Source organism: Mustelus asterias, chromosome 3 (genome assembly GCF_964213995.1).
Source record: "Mustelus asterias chromosome 3, sMusAst1.hap1.1, whole genome shotgun sequence".
Taxonomy (NCBI): domain Eukaryota; kingdom Metazoa; phylum Chordata; class Chondrichthyes; order Carcharhiniformes; family Triakidae; genus Mustelus; species Mustelus asterias.
In genome coordinates this window covers 29,205,024-29,226,604 of record NC_135803.1, presented here as the reverse complement: position 1 = coordinate 29,226,604, position 21,581 = coordinate 29,205,024, and positions in this window count along the sequence as shown.

Sequence of the window (21,581 nt, the reverse complement as noted above, 5' to 3'; positions counted from 1 at the left end):
AAGAAAAGATGGTGGAGTTGCATTGCTGATTAAAAAGGAAATTATTGCAATAGGAAGGAAAGATATTCGCTCAAATTTTACCGCCCTGCCCGCCACAGAATCAGAGCAGGTGAGGGGCAGGCAATGGAAATGTTCATTGACCTTGGGCGGGATTTTGCGGTTTTGGGTCAAGCAAGGCTGTAAAATCCCGCCCATTAGCTCCAACAATGTGGAATCTGTATGGGTAGAGCTGAAAAAGAGTAAGAGACAAAAAAATTAATGGGGGTTACATACAGAGCCTCAAACTGTAGTGATGCTGTTGGAAGTGGTATTAGACAGGAAATTAGAGACACGTGATATAGGAACAGTTGTAATTATGGGTGACTTTAATATGCATAGAGACTGGGCAAATCAAATTAGTCACAATACCGTAGAGGAGGAATTTCTGGAGTATATGCGGGATGGTTTTCTGGACCAATGCATTGAGGAGACAATTAGAGAACAGGTCATCCTAGATTGGGATTTGGGTATTGAGGAAGCAATAATTAGCAATCTAGTTGTGCGAGACGTCTTGGGAATGTGCGATCATAACATAATAGAATTTTTCATCAAGCTTGAGAGTAATGCAGTTGCTTCTGAGACTAGGATCCTGAATCTTAATAAAGGAAAGTACGATGGTAAGAGATGTGAGTTGGCTATGTTGGATTGGGAAATGGGATGATGGTGGATAAGCAATGGCAAACATTCAAAGAGCACATAGTGAACTGCAACAATTGTTCATTCCTGTCTGGCGCAAAAGTAAAATGGGAAAGGTGATCAAACCATGGCTTACAAGGGAAATTAGAGATAGTATTAGATCCAAGGAAGAAGCATACAAATTGGCCAAAAAAACCCAACAGACCTGAGGACTGGGAGCAGTTTAGAATTCAGCAAAGAGGGCCCTAGAGATTGTTTAAGATGGAGAAAATAGAGTACAAGAGTAAGCTTGTGGGGAATAGAAAAACTGACTATAAAAGTTTCTATTGGTATGTGAAGAGAAAAAGATTGGTGAAGACAAACGTAGATCCCTTACAGTCAGAAACAGGAGAACTTATAATGGGGAACAAACAAATACATACTAAATACATACTTTGGTTCTGTCTTCACAAAGGAGGATGTATGTAAAATACTAGAAATGTTGGGGAACAGTGTTTAGTGAGAGGGAAGATCTGAAGGAAATCAGTATTAGTAGAGAAACAGTGTTGGGGAAATTGATGGGATTGAAGGCTGATACATTCCCAGGGTCTGATAGTATCGAGCCCAGAATATGTAAGGAAGTGGCCCTAGAAACAATGGATGCATTGGTGGTCATTGTCCAAGATTCTATAGACTCTGGAACAGTTCCCAAACATTGGATGGTTGCTAATATATAAGCTCACTATTTAAAAAGGGAAGTAGAGATCAAACAGGGAATTATAGCCCAGTGAGCCTGACGTTGGTTGTGGGGAAAATTCTAGAGTCCATTATCAAAGATTTTATAGCAGAGCACTTGAAAAACAATGGTAGAATTGGACAGAGTTCGAAACACCCTAATATTACAAATAGTACGACATTAGGGCAAGTTCTTTTTTCTATACTTCAGTGTTGTTGTCACACTTGCACATTGGAATGGAAAAATACAGTTGGAGAATGCATTGCTTTCTGAATCTTTTTGGAAATTTCTCTGCTTTCCCCTCATCTGAAATGAAGTCATTAACACCTGTTAGGGTACAGTCCGATGAATGCAAACCACTTTGTAGCACCTTGACTAAGTATGCTTACTTTGTTAAAGTATGTACATATACATTGTAAATGAGCATAGGTAATAAATGATAGCAGGCTATCCATTGTGATGAGAGCCTCAGAATTAAAACTGAACACTTTCCTGTAATTGTTAACAAACAGAAATTAGGAGCCAAAGGACATCACATGCAGTATCCAATCTCGGCACAGATGGGGCAGGAAACCTCGCACTGCCTGATCTTTATCACTCAAAATATCTTTGCTCATGTTACCAGGAGTGATTTCTAAATGCTATATTTTTGGACAAAGGTATTGTTCAACGTTCCATACAGTGAGAAGTTTAAAACTTGCATCGTTTAATTTAATGTGCTGTAATTGTGATGGATCATGTATTGTAAAAGGCACTCATGAAATGTGAGGCCAAGACTGAGCAACACCAGGCTTCAGAGTCCACTTTGAGGTGCCAAATTGAGGTTATCTTCAAAACTTTCCTCCCATAGCCTCTACACTGAATGGCTTCTCATCCTTGGTGATTTCAGACTCTAGCTTAACTCAACATGCTCTCTCTGCTCTGAATTCAATTGCCCTGTTACACTCTCTAAATCTCATTCTATGAACACCCTTGACCTTATCAACCCATGTAGACTTGCTAGTCCATTTGAATCAATTAGAGATAAGGCCATCTCTGATCACTTTCTTGGATCACTCCATACCCAAAATTCCCTACCACTACCCCAGCCCTACCTTCTTTTGTATCCGTCTCGGGGAAAGTCTTGTCCAATTCACTTACATTTTCAAAATCACAATTGTCTAGCCTCTGATTCACTGTTCGCCTCAACATTTCTGAAACTACTGATTTGTTCAACCGCACCATCACCCTCCAACTTGTCCCAGTCCCAATAAAACTATTATTTTCTCACACCCTTTCACCATTCCCTCTGCTACAGCCTTAGTCATTGCTCCCCTAAGTCCACGGGGCAAAGATTTGAAAGGAAATGGCAGTCAACTGGTTTGGCCAACCATTGTCAGATCTAGCTGGACCACTTAAACCCTTATTGAGTCCTGCTCTGTCTGCTAAAACTGCTCACTACTTTGGGATCATCTTGGAATGCAAAGATAATTCCTGGCTTTGTTTCGCTACTGCAAACCATCTTCTCAAAATCCTCTGCCCTGTCTCCTCCAACATCACCTCCAACAATAATGGTGAGATATTCATTGACTGCTTTGACAATAGGATCAAGGCCATCCAATCAGCTGCCACTGCCATGTCCGTCCCTTCCATTAACCCAACTGACCAAAATATCCTCCAAAGTTACCTCCTGTCCTAGTTTTGAACTCACAGCTTTCTCTTGTTTCCCTCCTATCTCCTCGTGTGACCTTTCTGAGCCCATCTTTTGTCCATGAGATCCACCTCTTGTTCCCTCAGTCTGATTCCAACTAAACAAGTTGCCCATCAGAACTTGGTGGTGAGCCGCCTTCATGAAACTCTGCAGTCCATGTGGTGTAGGTACACCCATACTACTGTTAGGAAGAGAGTTCCAGGATGTTCACCCAGTAACAGTGAAGGAACGGCCACATATTTCCAAGTATGGCGAGTGACTTGGAGTGGAACTTGCAGGAAGGGCTGTTTCCATGTGCCTGCTGCCCTTGTGATGGTGCACTTTCTACAAGAATCAGCTCCTCTGAGCAGTTGCTGTCTGCAATCTTCATCTACTATTGCTGTCTATGTGAGGGACCCATTAGAGATGTTAGTTAGAATATGAATTAGCACTGGCAATGTATGAATGTTACAAGTTATCATTAAGAAGATGATGTATTTTACTCACTGTTGAAATCAAGATAACTTGACTGAATATCGCATGGCATATAGGTCACTGTGTCACCAGAAAGCTGGAGGATCTCCATCTCTTCATCTCCGATGGTCAGGGATGCAGAGATGCCACAGATCTCCTATCCTTAGCACATGTGAGCTAAGAAATCTGTAGAACACCACCTCCAGTTCTCGTCCTCCCCCTGGTGTTTTGTGTTCTCTAGAACAGACCTATGAGTGACTGTAAAGGCATGTGTTCACCTGATCATATTGTGCATTTGGTGAGTGTGACTATCAAGGAGAGATATGAAATTGTTGCAATCATAAAACATCTCAAACATCTGGTTTTAATCCTGTAATGTCAACCCTATGACATTTGTACCTGTTTATCCTCTACTATTTTTCACCATTTTCCCTTTCATATTTTTCATTTCTATAGGATTGATGCTTGTCCTTTGGAATTGCAATCTGACCCTGTATGGGTACGAAGCAGGAAGGATTATATGTTTAACTGCAATTATTTTTAGTGTTGTAGCAGAGGCGAATTGAATAATTTGCTTCAGTTTTCATCAGCCTCTACCAGTCAGTCAAGGATTGCTTCATAGTTGCTCTTAGATCAGGAATGCTTCATTTATAGTTTTTATTTTTAACCCTGATATTGCTGGTGTATGTTCACATGATTTTAAATGTAACTCCACATCGATATTAAAATTCCTGCCAGTGAATATTTGTCCTATTTAAAATGGTGCATGATGGAAAATGAAGTAAGTACAAGGGCAATTAGAATCAGAGAAGGAAAAATATTTGTGGACTCATTAACCATTCATTGGAAGTATGCAGATCGTGCAAAGCAGGTTAATTAAGCACTGGAATGCTTCAAAAACATTTAACTCTTAAGTCAAAGCATCCGCTTCATATACTTTGCCAACAAGATCACATTTTAAACATTGGGTGTGATGTCAGTTAATGATTTTCCTGCTGCATAAACAGCAGTATATAACATAGGGGAGGGATGGTGTCAGAGAGACAATTTTATCCTCCTGAAAGTTTAATGGTTTCAGGAGAATCTTTGTACTCCTGATAATTGGAGACCAGTCATGTGACTGAAAAAGCATGTTGGGACTTGTGGAAATTGTAATGCAAAGATTTACGTGGGAATGGCCCAGGGCCCTGCTCCCCTGGATCCTGTGCGGCCATCTCCGATCTTAAGTTTAGTGTGGAGACTTGGGCTAGATGTGTGACTTGATAGTTACCCAGGAAATGTTAAACAGTTTAAAACTTAATCCAACTCCTGGGTAACTCCAGACTGATTTCCAATCACTCATGCAGGGTCAAAATCCTGCAATCCCTAACTAATAGCACTGTGGGTATATCTACAGACGCGGCTCAAGAAGGCAGCTTACCACCATATTCTCAAGCGCAATTATGGATTGACAATAAATAATGGCTTTGCCAATGATGCCCACACCTCATGAATGAATAACAAAAAACTTACCCAACTACCCTGCTAAACCCTGACTATCCCGAAGACCTCTCCCTGCAAATCCTCCTGACTACTTTCCTGACCAGCTGACTACCCCCACCCAATTCCAACTACCCTAATCCAACTTGTCTACCTTCCCTACCTGACCAGACCTGACTCAACTACCCCTGATCACCTGACTATCTCTGACCCCCCCTGACTAGCCCCCAGCTGACTACCCTTTAACCTAACCTGACTACCCTCCCAAACCTACACGACTACTCCCACATAACTGCTCCCACCCTACTATCCCCAACCCTACCCAACTACCCTCCACCCGAATAACCACCCAACCTGACCAAACTATTTCCCTAACTAACCAAATACTAGCCTGAACTGGTCAAACCATCATAATAACCACCCAACTATCCCCGCCCCAACTACCCACTCACCCATCTACCTAACTACTCAACTCACCTACCTCACCCAATTCATCCACCCCACCCAGCTCCCCACTCAACCACCTCACCCATTCACTCATTCATCCACTCACTTATTCATCCACTCACCCTTGCACTTAGCCAAATATTGGCAGAATATGACAGCCATTAGCACAGTGGCTAGCATTGCTGCCTCACAGTGCCAGGGACCTGGGTTTGAGTCCTGGCTTGGGTCACTGTCTCTGTGGAGTCTGCAAGTTCTTCCTGTGTCTGCGTGGGTTTCCTCCGGGTGCTCCGGTTTCCTCCCACAGTCCGAAAGACGTGCTGGTTAGGTGCATTGGTCATGCTAAATTCTCCCTCGGTGTACCTGAATAGGCGTCGGTGTGTGGTGACTAGGGGACTTTCACAGTAACTTCATTGCAGTGTTAATGTAAGCCTGCTTGTGACACTGATGAATAAACTTGAAAACTTATTCCTATAAAAATGTGGTGAGTTCTCTCCTTCTCCCAAGTGAGATGCCTCATCCAATTCCAGGGCCACAAGAAAACATTGCAGGAGCTGAACATTCACTCGGGAGTAGAAATGTTCCAGGGAACAATTTAGGGGAGTGCCCATTCCCAAGACAAAGGAGAACACTAATGAACCAATATCTTTTTAGCAGATATCTTCATGACAGGTTTAAATGGGGACCAGGGAAGTTCCCAAATAGACCAAAAAAGAGTGATGCTGATGCCCCATTTAGTTGAGGAGCAACAGGGGATTATAGCAGGATTTGAGCGTCCACCTGATGGCAGTAGTAATCCAGAGGACATGGAACATTTTAGGGAAAATCTATCCCCAAATCAAAAGAGAATGAAAGACTCAGTCAGGATGAATTGCAAGGAGACAAGAGTGAGGCCCACGTTAAACCCCCTACTATCTAGCTAACAAACATTGAAATGCTAGTGAACTTGGGCTCCATATTCACCCACCTAAATGCAGAACAGTGAGGAGAACTGACACGGTTGTTCACTGCATTTAAAAGCATCCATAGGGGAACAGTCCTGTCATCTGGGTCCAGAAAAGCTGGCACAGGTTCTGGAGGAGATCAACTACACATTGCAGCACCATCTATTACAGCCGAGCAGCAGCAACTAATAGGGCCTTATAGCAGTAATTAACAGGGCCTTACAGCAGCAACTAATAGCACCCAAGCTGGACACCAAATCAGAATCTTTACAGGAAGCAAAAGTCAAATTACAACCCATTAATCTCCTGACAATCAGATTGGTGAAAGCGTCTGGATTCCAACAGATACATTCACAGATCACAAAAGTGGACAAGGTAGAGTTAAACTTCACAAAAGCAGCTCAGTCAAAAGAATTTGGATTTACAGAGTGAGAAACACAGACTACTCTTACAGGCAACCAACAGCAGTTTGACTGCTTTTAAAAGCCTGGGTGCTAACAGCCATGTAAAAATCCAAGAACCTGTGAACAATACTTGATCGGGATTTGAAGGCAGGAGGAGGCACTGAGCTCTGAAATCAATATCTTTGCTTATGTCTGACCCCAGAAGAGGAAATAAAATTCAGAACTCTTAATACCTGGATAAAGGCAATCCCAATAAAGACAGGTTTTGAATGTAACAATATCACCTAAACATAACCTATATTATGGGAAAGGACAATGTCATTGCTGATGCCCTAACCCAAGTTTAAACCTCTGAAATGTGGCAGGGAACTGACAACACACCTGTTAGCTGTATGTTTGGCTTACCATTGTGAATGAGAGAATGTTTGTATATTTCTTTACTTCTCTATTTTCTTCATTAAAAAATAGAATTCACCTTTCCCCCAAAGGCCGAAAGGACATAAAAATAAATCAAAACTAGGTGCATCAAGACATTATTTTTTCACTATTTTATAAAGAACTTCCACTAAGCAAAAGGTGGCTGCTACAGGTCACATGACACACAAAATTAGCATATGTTCTGGAAACTTCCAACTGGTGCTACAAGAACAAAAGAGTTCCGTTCTCATCATGCATAATCCCACATCCCATTGGAAGGACATTAAACTAGGGGATTTGCAGAAATCAAAACTTCTTATTCCTGCAGGATCGTTAACAGTCTCATCTCACACCTGGGACTGTCCAGGTCAGTTTTAAAGGGGACTATTCATTGAGGACACAATGAGCATCATTTGCATCTTGATAAACTTACCCTTTTAGTGGAGTCACAGGGTCTGCCCAGACAATGGCTTCCCAAAACAAGATTCTCAACATAGATGGTGACTCTTTCAGAGGCTAATGACTGGGACATTATAAGCGATAAAACAAAGACCAGGACCAGATACATGATAAACATCCTTTCATAATCTTCGTGGAGGAAGGAGGTGACATGACTCTAGTGATCTTTTTGCAATCTCTATATTCAGTTAAGCACTGAGAAACAAGGGCTGAAATTTTACTGCCCCGCCCACCAAGGGAATTGGAGCGGATGAGGGGTGGACAATGGGAAGGTCTGTTGACCTCGGGCAGGATTTTATAGTTTTGGGATGACCTGCCCAAGGTGTCTACTGAAATAATACTAACCAAAAAGACCTCCAGCAGGACTCCCAGCTGATCAAACAGCTAGTCACCACTTCACAACTCCTCAAAGACTGGTTGATTTTAAAGGTCTCTGATCATTACTTACTAAGTGATCTTCGCACAGAAATCTCACCATGCTGCATCATCATTCATCTCAAGGACTTTTGTTTTGCTTTGTTCATCCAAGAACCCATCTGGACTGAACTCCATCATGAAGGAAGCACCCTCTGGATTTTGACTCTGGAAATCATGTGAACTAATGTTAATTTCCATGGCTCTTTTACCATTGATATCCATAGTTGTAAAAACTCCCTTTTTTCTATCCTTATTCTATGTGTTTGTGTGTGTGAGGTTCATCGCCCCACCCACCCCCAATCACCACCACCACTGTGATTTGAATGTGAAATAAACTAACCTGCATAAAATGAGTTTGCTGCGTGTTACCTATAAAATGAGGCAAAACAAGCTGAGGGTTTGGGAAAACATACCAAAGCCTACTTTAAAAGATAATTTTTAAAAACTCTATTTAAGGACAGATGGGGAGAGAATAAGGAAGTTTAATCTGTTTCACTCATATCTGTAACCAAAGGAAAGTTTGATTTATTATTGTCACATGTATTGGTATACAGTGAAATGTATTGTTTCTTGCGCGCTATACAGACAAAGCATACCGTTCATAGAGTACATAGAGGAGAAGGAAAGAAGAGGGTGAAGAATGTACTGATACAGCCATAGTTAGGGTGCAGAGAAAGATCAACTTAATATAAGGTAGGTCCATTCAAAAGTCTGATGGCAGCAGTGAGGAAGCTGTTCTTGAGTCGGTTGGTACGTAACTTCAGACATTTGTATCTTTTTCCTAAAGAAGGTGGAAGAGAGCATATCCTGTATGCATGGAGTCCTTGATTATGCTGGCTGCTTTTGTGAGGCAGGGGGAAGTGTAGACAGAGTCAATGGATGGGAGACTGGTTTGCATGATGGACTGAGCTTCATTCACAACCCTTTGTAGTTTCTTGTGGTCTTGGTCAGAATAGGAGCCATACCAAGCTGTGATACATCCAAATAGGATGCTTCCTATGGTGCATCTGAAGAAGTTGGCAAGAGTCGTAGCAGACATGTCAAAATTCCTTAGCCTCCTGAGAAAGTAGAGGTGTTGCTGGGCTTTCTTAACAATAGCATCGGTGTGGAAGGACCAGGACAGGTTGTTGGTGATCAGGACACCCAGAAATTTGAAGCTCTCGACCATTTCCATTTCACCCCTGTTGATGTAGACAGCGGCATGTCCTCCACCATGCTTCCTGAAGTCGATGATTATCTCCTTCATTTTGCTGGCATTGAGGGAGAGATTATTGTTGTTGCACCAATTCACAGATCCTCTATCTCTTACGTTGTGCATAATTTGTGGCTAATCTGATAACTCTGTAGACAGAGTTCCATCCGCGAGTCATCAAAGCAGTTGCAGGTCATTTAGAACGCCAAGGTAAGACTTTAAAGTGGGAGAAGGATATCCCCAACCTCTCCCAGCTTTGAGTTCAACTGAGAATCAACCTGTTGGCAATTTCAGAGAATTCTCTTTCTTTAAAATAACTTCAAAAGGGATCTGAAAACTAAACTTTGTGAGTACTAACAATAGAAAATAGCATGGCTACTTTTGACATGAAAGCATTTATGCAAGAGGAGGACTTAACTTGGGCAAATTACTATCCGAAACATAGAACAACTAAAACCATAGATGAGCAGATCGAACTTAATACACGTAATTAAGCACAGAGACCAGAGGCACTAAAGATGGTGGCTGAGCATCCCAGTCTCACTCCAGTTTTGGACAAGGTAGAAAACACAGAACCTGAAATTGACCAGGCTGCCTTAGCCAAAATTCACCGAGAAGAGTGAAGGCCAGAGTCAGAGTTTCAGGCAAGGGAGAAAGAGAGAGAAAGGGAAGCCCAGGACGAAAGGGGGACAAGGGAATTCCATGAGACAAGAGGAACAGCTTTTCAACTTGAAAAGCTTGAGAGAACAGATGCAGAAAAGATTGGAAACTAGAACAGATTGCAGCAGCTGGGGAGAATCTAAATTTACCCTGGTGGTAATCTATATACTAACCCAGAGACAAATTTTAATTTCCTAAAGTATTCTTGATTTGTCCCCAAGTTTGAAGGTGAAGATGTTGAAACTTTCTTTCCATCTTTTCAGAAACTGAAAGCTCAGTTGCAATGGTCAGCAAGGTTTAGGACATTCTTGATACAAGGTCAGTTAATCAGTTAATAAAAAAGGTTCAGAATTTTCCTAATGACAGATATTAGGCTAGTTTCCTGTTTTCTGGTTCCCTCCTTTCTTGAATGGAGGTATTAGGGTGATTTTCCTAGCAAAAAACTAAGTGCCCAACAGGCGGGAAAATGGAAGATTTTCCCGCCCGTTTTTTGGGCACATTTAATCAGGTGAATTTCCGGTACTTTGTGCTTCACAGAGTCCGCTGGAGGATTTATGGTGCCTGGTGGGCAGTGCCAGGGTATCCACTGGGCAGTGCCTTGATGCCAGGCTGCCATTGCCAGAGCAAGGTTGATGAGAAGTCCATCCCAACAGTTCTGCTCCCACTTTCCCCAGTACTTGTGCTAGTGCCCTATAAATTGAAACTCATTTCTCTCATCCCAATTTCTGAGCCACACATTTAACTCTCTAATTCTATTTACCCAATTCCAATTTTTCCATTACTCAGGTAGTAATCCAGAGATTATTACTTTTGTGGTTCTGGTTTTAAACTTAGCTCTTAACTCCTCATGCTCCCTTAGAAGAAACATTTTCCTAGTTGTACTATGTGTTCTGGACCTATGTGGACCATGCCAACTGAATCCTTTTCCTCTCCAAGTTCCTCTCCAGCTCTGAGGAGTTAGCCTTAACCCTCGCACTGTGCAAGCAACACAACCTTTGGGACTCATGCTCCCTGCTGCAGAGAACAGTGACTTTTCCTCTAATTATACTGTTCCCTACTGCTACTACATTCTTTTCTAATCCCCCTAATCAAATGACTACCCTGTACCACAGCGATCAATTTGCTCATCTTTGCTGGAGTCTCTTCTTTTGGCCACACCACACAAGCTATTAGAACTTTGAATATGTTGGACCAATGTAAGGACTGTGGCTCCTTCAGTGATACCTTCTGGACCCCCATTCTGATAGTCACACCATCCTGTCCCTGACCTTATTCTAAATCTGATGTATCTAACCGAAGGACTGTGACTGTTTCCTGGAACAACGTGTCCTGCAATATTTTCTTTCCCTGATACATCATCATGTTTAAATCATGTTCAGGGGATGTGATGGCCTAGTGGTATTATTGCCACACTACTAATCCAAAAACTCAGCTAATGTTTTGGGGACCTGTGTTCAAATCCCACCACGGCAGATAGTGGAATTTGAATTCAATAAAAAATATCTGGAATAAAGAATCGACTGATGACCATGAAATCATTGTCGATTGTTTGAAAAACCCATCTGGTTCATTAATGTCCTCTAGGGAAGGAAATCATCCGTCCCCTTACCTGGTCTGGCCTACATGTGACTCCAGAGCCACAGCAATGTGATTGACTCACTGAAATGGCCAAGTGAGCTACCTAGTTGTATCAGCAATTCAAGAAGGCAGCTCACCACCACCTTCTCAAGGGCAATAAATGCTGGCCAGCCAGTAATGCCCATGTCCTACAAATGAATAAAAAATCCTTAGACCGCAGCTCATCAGCTTTGAGCTGAAGTTCTTTGAGATGCAAATTCGATGTTGTCGACCAAGCCTAAATGCTGCAATGCATCACCTGCCCTTCTTTCTTCATTCTTTTTTGGTTAACTAATTAGGTTTCAAATTTGTAGTTTAAAACCATTGCTGATTGTCGGAAAAAACCATCTGGTTCACTAATGTCCTTTCAGGAAGGAAATCTGTCGTCCTTACCTGGTCTGGCCTACATGTGATTCCAGAGCCACAGCAATGTGGTTGACTCTGAACTACCCTCAGGCAACTAAGGATGGGCAATAAGTGCTGGGCAGCCAGCGATGCCCATATTCCACAGATGAATATAAAAATAGTTATATTAAGTAGACTGAAGTACCTTTTCCGCACTATATGACTCTGTGGGTGGAATTTTCCCGTCCTGTCTGCCATGGCAATCGGAGTAGGCGAGGGGTGGAACATGGGAAAGTCCGTTGATCTCGGGCAGAAAATCCCTCCTTATGACTCTATACCTAGTTCAGCAGAAATGTGATACAATGCTATTATTTCCCTAATTTTGTTCAAAAATAATCTTAAAACTCATCAACTAATTACTTAACTGCTGAATTATCAATGCCTCTAGACTTCAGCTCTCAGATTTTGCTGTCCCTTGCTATTCAACTATCAACACCTCACTCCACAACAACAACCTCAGCATGGGGTTCAGTAACAGCAGCAAATGGGAAGCAAGAGAAGCCACCTTCATCAAGCATTTTACAGTGCATGCAAAAGCAAAATACTGAAGATGCATTAGAAACTGTTCAGAGAAGGTTTATTCGACTAATACCAGGAATGAGCAGATTGTCCTAAGAGGAAAGATTGGAGAGGTTAGATTTGTATCCACTATAGTTTGGAAGAGTAAGAGGTAACTTGATCAAAACCTTTAAGATCCTGAGGAGCATTGACAGGGTGTATGTGGAGTGGATGTTTCCTTTTGTCAGGTCACTGTTTAAAAATCAGGGGTCGTTCATTTAAGATATGAGAAGAATCTTTTCTCTCTGAGGGCCGTGTGTCTCTGGAACTCTCTTCCTCAAAAGGCAGTGGAAACCTTTGAATATTTTTAAGGCAGAACTTTATAGATTCTTGATTAACAAGGGGGTGAAAGGTTATTGGGGTAAGTGGGAATGTGGAGTTGCTGTTACGATCAGATCAGCCATGATCTTAATGAATGGCCGAGCTGGCTCGAGGGGCCAAGTGTCCTATCCCTGCTCCTAACTCATATGTTCATATGCTGGAAATCTGAAGTGAAAAGCAGAAAACGCTGGAAATACTCAGGTAACAGAATTTCCGAGCTCTTGATGAAGTCTGAAACAATGGCAGATGGGCCTGAATATGCTCTTTAACCTTGCATTGTGATCATTCAGTAAGGCTTACTTACAGTGAGTATCATGAGCATCAATTTCCATTTCAATGGGGGCGGCACAGTGGCACAGTGGGTAGCACTGCTGCCTCACAGTGCCAGTGACCCCGGTTCTATTCCAACCCGTCTGTGTGGAGATTGCACATTCTCCCTTTGTCTATGTAGGTTTCTCCTGAGTGCTCCAAAGATGTGCAGGTTAGGTGGATGGGCCATGCTAAATTGTCCCTTAGTGTCCCAGGATGTGTAAATTAGATGGATTAGCCATGGCGAATGTGTGGGTTATGCAGATCGGGTGGGAAGAGGACCTTGGTAAGATACACTGTCAAAGAGTCAGTGTAGACTTGATGGGCCAAATGGCCTCGTTCTGCACTGGAGGAATTCTATGATTCTGCCACTATAGTTATTCTTTACTCTTTCTCTTAAGTGGACACTTAATTCTCCAGGAACCAGTCCAAAATGATTCTAAACTCCTTTTTCCTATTCCAGACCAATAACATCTTCAGCTGGAACTGGTTTGCATGTTGTGGGTTACCCTCTAGTTGTAGGCTCCCTCTTGTCAAAGCTAAGGGAATTTTCCAGCTTTGTTTAAATGCTCACAACCCTGGTCTCTTCAATCTGTACATGTGCTCCACCAACATTTCATGATGAACCATAAAGACTCATTGCCTCTTTTTCTTGGCTCTCTCTTGGATTCTTCCAGACTGTGAAGTTCAGTGATATTTTAGGAAAACCTGTAATCCGATCCTACAATGGCTTCCTATGGATTCTTCTGGTCTCCAAGCACACCTCCATGGCAATGTGAATCACATTAACCATGCATTAAAGTAGAAATTAAAATTAGCAATCCTTTGGACTTCCAACTTCATTTTATCTTGAATCTAAATAGACAGATTAAAGTATAACTGTTTAGAAAACCTGACATTTCCAACACCTTCCAGGGACTTTGGGAATGAACGGGATAGCTGCTGTCACCATAGTCACTCTGGTCATTGTTTGCACATGTGAACACCTTGCACCTTCTTCTCAGTAAAACAATTAGAACCTCTCTTTAATGTTTAACACCCAGGCCACCTAGGCTTGCTGACAGTAGAACTGAGATCAGATCATATGACTTCTTAATTTCTCTATTTTACCCGAAGTCCAAAACATAGTCCCGAAACATAACAATCTTGTAAAACCTCAACATTTGGAACAGGCTGCATCCACAATAAGGCAGGCTGACAGCTCCTATAGGCCTGCCTTGAGCAATGCCCACTCCTGGGCTGCCACTGGGTGCCTGCTTTCAGGCAGTTGAACTGCTCAGCTTTGTGTTGGGAAACTGGAGGCCACTTTCTTTGACTATCCTTAGGCTCTTAACAAGCCTGATTAACTACCCGCCTCATGGGGTCAGCTTCCCAGCTGAGCTCTGAATCTGTCTCGCCTAAAATATGATGTGGAGATGCCGGCGTTGGACTGGGGTAAATACAGTAAGAAGTCTCACAAAACCAGGTCAAAGTCCAACAGGTTTATTTGGTAGCAAAAGCCACCAGCTTTCGGAGCGCTGCTCCTTCGTCAGGTGAGTGGGAGTTCTGTTCACAAACAGGACATATAAAGACACAAACTCAATTTACAAAATAATGGTTGGAATGTGAGTCTTTACAGGTAATCAAGTCTTAAAGGTACAGACAATGTGAGTGGAAAGAGGGTTAAGCACAGGTTAAAGAGATGTGTATTGTCTCCAGCCAGGACAGTTAGTGAGATTTTGCAAGCCCAGGCAAGTTGTGGGGGTTACAGATAGTGTGACATGAACCCAAGATCCCAGTTGAGGCCCGAAGATGCAGGAAAGGATGTCCCGAGGCATGGTACATTGGGGAGACCATGCAGACGCTACGACAACGGATGAATGAACGCCGCTCGACAATCACCAGGCAAGAGTGTTCTCTTCCTGTTGGAGAACACTTCAGCGGTCACGGGCATTCAGCCTCTGATCTTCGGGTAAGCATTCTCCAAGGCGGCCTTCACGACACACGACAACGCAGAGTCGCTGAGCAGAGACTGATAGCCAACTTCCGCACACATGAGGACAGCCTCAACTGGGATCTTGGGTTCATGTCACACTATCTGTAATCCCCACGACTTGCCTGGGCTTGCAAAATCTCACTAATTGTCCTGGCTGGAGACAATACACATCTCTTTAACCTGTGCTTAACCCTCTCTCCATTCACATTGTCTGTACCTTTAAGACTTGATTACCTGTAAAGACTCGCATTCCAACCATTATTTTGTAAATTGAGTTTGTGTCTTTATATGCCCTGTTTGTGAACAGAGCTCCCACTTACCTGACAAAGGAGCAGCGCTCCGAAAGCTAATGGCTTTTGCTACCAAATAAACCTGTTCGCCTAAAATAGCCAGGCTTGGAGATGAATTTGGGAAACCAGTAGAAAGACTTAATTGTTGGACATTTCAATATTATATTACTCACATATATGTAGCAATGCAGTTTAAAAATAACTGGTATGGCCAAGTCTCATCTTATATTCTAAGACTAAATTTCCATTTTGTCACACAGCTTCAATTGCTCTTGATACAAGTGTTCCTGCTGAGACATCTACATCATTAGAAATAACTACAACATATTCCCCTACATCCACTTCTGAAACAACAAGCACAAGAGAACCAACAACTACAGCGAACACCACTCAGATACCAACAACTGAATCTCCAACTACAACCTCAATAACAGAGCTCATTTCAACAACATCAATAATTGGTAAGGGTCAGAACTTTTCCTTAAGCAACTATTTTGTACTGGTGATTCTGAAAATATGCAAGTTACGTCAGAGTATCTGGATAGCATTAAAAAGTTAATTGCATTTGGAGTGACATTACTTAACAACATATATATAGAATACCATTGTGGTTGGATATTACAAAATTATATGACTGAGATAATATGTAATGTAGCTTAAGGAGAACTAGTAAAACTGATATTCATTTTTCATTCTAAGGCTGAATTTTCTGTTTATTTAACTGTATCAACTGGTCTGACTACAATTGCTCTTGTTGAGACATTTACACCTGTTCAGTCGACAATTACATCAACCTTTACATCCACTACGACTCAGTACATCAGTACCACCAGCTGTAGGGAACTTGACACAGTCATCAACAAGAGAACCAACAACAATTCCAACAGCTGGTACAGAAGCATTGTGCTTATGGGTACTATCATATAGATATTGTGTGACAGGAATATCAATTTGGTGACATGAGCAGAAATTACAACATGACAGCTGAAGAATATAAATTCAGTGAATTGAACACATCTGAAATAAAAGACTAATATCAATAATGGTGAACATTCAAACTTCCTCTCAATCTTTTATTTTTTAAAGTTGGCTAAGAGGCAGAGCAACCTGAGGGTATATGTACATAAAGCATTGAAGGTGGCAAGATAGATTGTGAAAACAGTTATTAAGGCATGGACCAATCCTGGCTTTATAAATTGACACCTCAACTAGAATACTGAATCCAAATCACGGCACCCTACGATAGGAAGAATATGAAGACATTATAGAGAATGCAGGAAAGAATTATGAAAATGGTTTCAGGAATGGTTGATTTGAGTTATGTGGCTGGATTAAATAGAGAAGCTGGGTCTGTTCTCTATCCATGAGGGTTCTGGATAGAGTAGATCGGGGGAAATTGTTCAGATTAGCTGAAGGTCGAGATCCAGGACACACCAATTTAAGGTTAAAAGGCAAAAGAACCAAACGATTAGAGGAAAAAGGTTCTTATGCAGTGAATGGTTAGGATCTGGAATGCACTGTCTGGGAATGTGGTAGAGGCAGATTCAATCATGACTTTCAAAAAGGAATTGGATATTTAACATTGGAGAAAATAATTTTAGGACTATGGAGATAAGGAAAAGGAGTGAAACTAGCTGAGTTGCTGTTGCTGAGAACTAGCCCAGACATGATGGGCCAAATGGCCTCCTTCCATGCTGAAACAATTCCATAATTCCATGATTCTATAAGGAGCTAATCCTAAACCTAACTCCAATCTATGCATGCAACTGAACCATTCTCCCATTTTCCTCAATCCTTTCTGTGATTACGCAAAAGCCTTCACAAAGTCCCTAAACTGCAGTGTCCAGAATTGCATACAATTTTCCAGGTGAGTCTGAACCAATGTTTGGTAAAGGTTTAAAATAACCTTTTTATATTCTATGCCCCGATCTATAAAGCCCATATGCTTGCTGAGGATTGGGTTGCAAGTGGTTAAATCATGCTCTCTGTAGTTGGTGGTTACAATGGGTGAAAAGGACTGCATGGAAGTGTTAATGGAACAGAGCAAGAAGAGGCTTTTGTTTTTCTAAGTTGGATGTACTGAAAGAAATAAACCAACAATTACAGAGAACACCACTCACCCATTGACATGAGAATCCTCGGGACTAGGGACTAGCCCAATAACAAGAGGAATTAGTATAGAATCCCTACAGTGCAGAAGGAGGCCACCTAGCCTGCACTGACTGACAACAATCGCACTCAGGCCCTATCCCCATAACCCCATGTATTTACCTTGCTAGTCCCCCTGACACTAAGGGGCAATTTTAGCATGGCCAATCCACCTAACCTGCACATCTTTGGACTGTGGGACGAAACCGGAGCACCCGGAGGAAACCCATGCAGACATGGGGAGAACGTGCAAACTCCACGTGGACAGTCACCCGAGGCTGAAATTGAACCTAAGTCCTTGGCGCTGTGAAGCAGCAGTGTTAGCCATTGTGCCACCATGCTGCCCCATAAATGAGACTGCCCACTAATATTTATTGCAAGGTGATTATACTGACAATATTTCAACTTATGCCAGATTTAATGACTGAATTGAAACTGGGTGATATTTTGTTGCCTTACAATTACAGCTGGAAATAACAACGTAGATATACAAAGGCACCCTGGTTGCAAAATTATTTTTTTTCAGGGTTAATATCATGTCATTTAAGTACAAGATTGAACTCATGCTATATTTAAAGCTGGATTTTGTTTTGCTATTTCACACTGATAATAATTTAACTCATGCAAGAATTTATGATTATTTAAATACTGGTTATATTTTGTTACTTTATAATCATAACTGCAATAACAATATGTAACAACATAAGTATACAAAGACATCCTGATTGGAAATAGCAATATTACATGAATTAGGATTAACATCATGCTCTTTACGAAAGATAAGATTGATCTCATGTTATATTTAAAGAGTAAAGATTGATTTTGTTTACACAGCTACGTCAAATGATCCTACAACTACTTCCGCTGAGACATTTTCTACAGCCGAACAATCAACAACGACAACACTAATCTTTACATCCACAACAGCATCAACAAGTGCACCAGGACTAACAACTGCAGAGAGTTCCATTCAGACATTAACAAGTGAGTCCACGACAACCTCAACAATAATTAAATGAAACAATAAATCATTAAATTAAAAACAGTTATTTTATTGCTTCACAATCTTTGCTGAAATAACAACATTTGACACTTTAAGAATATAAAGATATCCTGTTTGGAACATTACATTTCTCAGAACTCATGTGGACAGGTAAGAATAAACTCATGTTATATTTAAGGTCCAACGTTTTGTGGTAACGTGGCCACTTTAAGGAGACAATCCTTTACGTGCCGCGTGATCAAGCTAGATCCTATGGAGAGGCCACGTTGGAAGCTGAGCCAATCAGGAGCAAGGGCGTGTGTCCCGGGATGGGGAGGAACCTCAGTTGGAGCCAGGGAGGAGAAGAGAGTTGACGTGTATTGCAGTTCTGTCAGACCTCAGGCCCTTAATTGTATATATATATTGTTGTTAATAAATCAATTATTGCTTGAAGCCACAGCGAGTCACCTTTGAAGTTATTACACTAATGACAAGGGAAAACATGGTTAATTGTTGGGAGATCACAGTGTGCAGCTAGAGGGGAAGGAGAATGAGCATTGAAGCTACAAAGAGACAGATACATGGGCCACATAAGAATGACTTCAATTGGAAAGATTGAGCCATTTGACCCAGAAGTCGAAAATTGGGGGCAATATATCGAAAGGCTGCATTATTCCTTTATAGCTAATGAGGTCACAGCAAAGGAAAAATGAAAGGTGATACCACTCACAGTCTGTGGCCCACAAGCTTACAGCCCAGTGAGCAGTCTAACATTGCCTGATGCTCCAGACAAACATCTTTTGACCAGATCGTCAAAAAGTCAAAGATCATTTTAACCCCTGACCTTCAATCATCATGTTGAGGTATACATTTCATTCTGCAGTCTGGGAGCCAGGGGAGATCCTCTCGAGTTTCACGGCCAGATTGAGAGGGTTAGCAGAGCACTGCAAATTCAGCCCAGCTTTAGGGGAGATGTTAAACGACCGTTTGGTCTGTGGGATCAACAGCCTCACAATACAGAAAAGGCTGCTGGCTGAGACTAAAATCTCTTTCGCAATAGTTGTGGAAATGACCCAGGAGGTTAAATGCACTGAGCAGGGTGTAAGGTAATTACAAGGCATGCCCAATGAGGTGAACCATTTGTGGTGGGAAATGGCTGCTATGAGGAACAGCCTGAGAAGGGGAGTACAGCACTAGAGGTTTTCAATGTGGGGAAGAGCACTCCCAAGAAACATGCCAGTGCAGAAATTACATATATTTCCGTTATAAAAGGAAGTGTCATTTACAAGCATGTAGCAAAATGAAGATCTCAGGATAGAACGTGTTTAAAAAAAAAGCAATGGTTAGTTTAATTCTGTTAAAGAAACTGGATGATGAGCCCAACAATTGTATACTGTAAACCAGGTCCAAGTTAATAAGGTGCCTCCAATAGAAATAGCCTTGATGGTCAACGACAGGTCTCTTAAAATGGGGGTCGGCACAGAAGCTGCGGCCACAGTCACAGGGGAGCAAGCATTCCGATACATTCAAAAAGGACTGCAACCCATGAGATTGAGTGATTCAGCAGCCAATTTGTCTACGTATACAGGAGAGACATTGAAGACAGCAAAGTCAGCTACAGATGCAGTATCGTACAGAAACCAAACAGCACAACTACCTGTTCCAGTGATTGAAGGTCACAGACCTTGTCTCATGGTTTGGGATTGGTTGAAGCAGATAAAATTAGACTGGTTGGAGATATTGAATATTTGGGATGAAGGTTTTCAAGAACTGCTGTGCAGATACTCTGAGGTTTTCCAAAAGGAACTGGAACGAATAAAAGGGGCCAAAGCCAAAATTTATTTGAACCCCCAGGCAAAGCGTTGGTTTTTTTCAGGCCTGTCCTGTGCATTATGCACTTCATCACAAGGTAGAAGTGGAGTTTGGAAGATTGGAAGACTTAGGTGTCACAAAACCTGTAAAGTTTTCTGAATGGGCTGCATCCATAGTTCCTATTCTAAAACCAGATCACACTAAGAACCTGCGGGGATTATAAATTAACTGTGAACAGAGGAGCTCAGATAGATAGAAATCTCAATCTGTGAATTGAGGACCTCTACACCAAATTAGCAGGGGGCCTCAAGTATACCAAGTTAGATCTCAGTCATGCCTACCAGCAGCTGGAGTTGGATGAAGATTCCCAGCAGTTAGTTACCATCAACACCCATAAAGGGTTATATCAGTACACACTGTTCGTCTTTTAAAGTCTCATCGGCATGTGCCATTTTCCAGTGTATGTTGGAAAGTTTATTACAGGGTATTCCTAAAGTGGTGGTGTACCTGGATGACGTCCTAATAATGCGAGCATCTTCTGAGGGACACAGGGCAAACTTAGAGGAGTTTCTAAGAAGGTTTAAAGAGGTGGGCATCCGTTTGAAATGAGAGAAATGCACTTTCCATGCAGATGAAGTTATATACCTAGGTTTCAGGGTTGACGTTTAAGGCTTACATCCTTTGAAGGATAAAGTATAAGCAATTAAGGAAGTACCATGGCCTAAAAATGTATTGAAGATATAATTGTTCCTTGGAATGGTGAATTATTACAGCAGATTCTTTCACAATGTGTCTACAATTTTAGTCCCACTTCACCAGCTTTTGAAGAAGCATCAACGATGGGAATGTGGAGAAGCACAAAAAGAGGCACTTGCTAAAGTAAAGCATGCCTTACAATCATCCACATTCCTTGTACACTTTGATCCAATCAAACCATTGGTAGTTAGCTGTGATGCATCATCATATGGAGTGGGAGCAGTCCTGTCCCACAAGATGTCAGATGGAATAGAGAGGCCAATTGCATTTGCGTCAAGAGCCTTGTCAGATGCTGAGGAAAAGTATTCTCAGATTGACAAACAAAGTCTGGCGGTAATTTATGTTATGAAGAAGTTTCATCAATATATATGGTAGACATTTTACCACAGTATCAGATCACAAGCTGTTGTTGGGTTTATTCCAAGAGGATAAACAAGTGCCATCAAAGGCCTCTCTCTG